Source organism: Meleagris gallopavo, chromosome 13, assembly GCF_000146605.3.
Source record: "Meleagris gallopavo isolate NT-WF06-2002-E0010 breed Aviagen turkey brand Nicholas breeding stock chromosome 13, Turkey_5.1, whole genome shotgun sequence".
NCBI lineage: Eukaryota > Metazoa > Chordata > Aves > Galliformes > Phasianidae > Meleagris > Meleagris gallopavo.
In genome coordinates this window covers 11,385,940-11,386,749 of record NC_015023.2, presented here as the reverse complement: position 1 = coordinate 11,386,749, position 810 = coordinate 11,385,940, and positions in this window count along the sequence as shown.

Below are 810 nucleotides of genomic sequence, written 5' to 3'. Positions count from 1 at the left end.
CAGAAACCGACGGTGCCCCCAAACCCCCGCCGGCACCTCGGGGATGCTCGGCCACTGCCCGGCTGGCTGGGCTCGGACGGATGGCACAGCCCCACGCAGGGTGCCCCGAAGGTCTCCCGGCCTTCAAAGGGACATCCCCTCCGCCGGGTGATTCGGCACACGCCGCGCTGAGCCCACCCACCCCCACCCCCTAAGCCTTTAGGACAGTTTGCGCAGGGCCGCCCGGGGGGGGGCGGGGGAGGAAGGAGGCACCGAACTCAGGTCGGCGCTCCCAGGGAAAGGCGTGGGAAGGAATGCGCGGCCGCCCGCGAGCAGCGCTGGGATTCCCCTGGCACCACGTCAGGCCAACGGCCGATCCGCTGCCAAGCAGCCCCGGGCACAGCCCCCGCGTCCCCTTCCGGCACCGCGAGCTGGGCTGCAGGAGAGGAGAAAGGACCCGGTCCGGTATCCAGAGGGATTTCACCAGCAGCGAGGTCCGCATCTGCGTCCGACCGCATTCCCTGCCCGCCGCTGGTGCTGCCCCGAGGCAAACTGCCCGCAGCCCCGGGCAGCGCTGCCCGGCATCGACAGCAGCTCTGGGCGCTGCAGAACGGGCAGCAAACCTTCCGTTTGGAAACTCTGATGCACGACGCCCTGGAGGCAGGGTAAGAAGTGGCCTGCAGGGTGCTGGGGGTGAAGGGTGCAGCTGAGTCATCCCACGCCCCCCATCCTTAAGCAGGAGGCCAAGAAGGGCACAAAGGATGGGGCAAGAAAGCCCCCACCCCGCAGGTCAGCACAGCTGCCGTGGAGGAGTGAGCCCCAGAGCCAGAC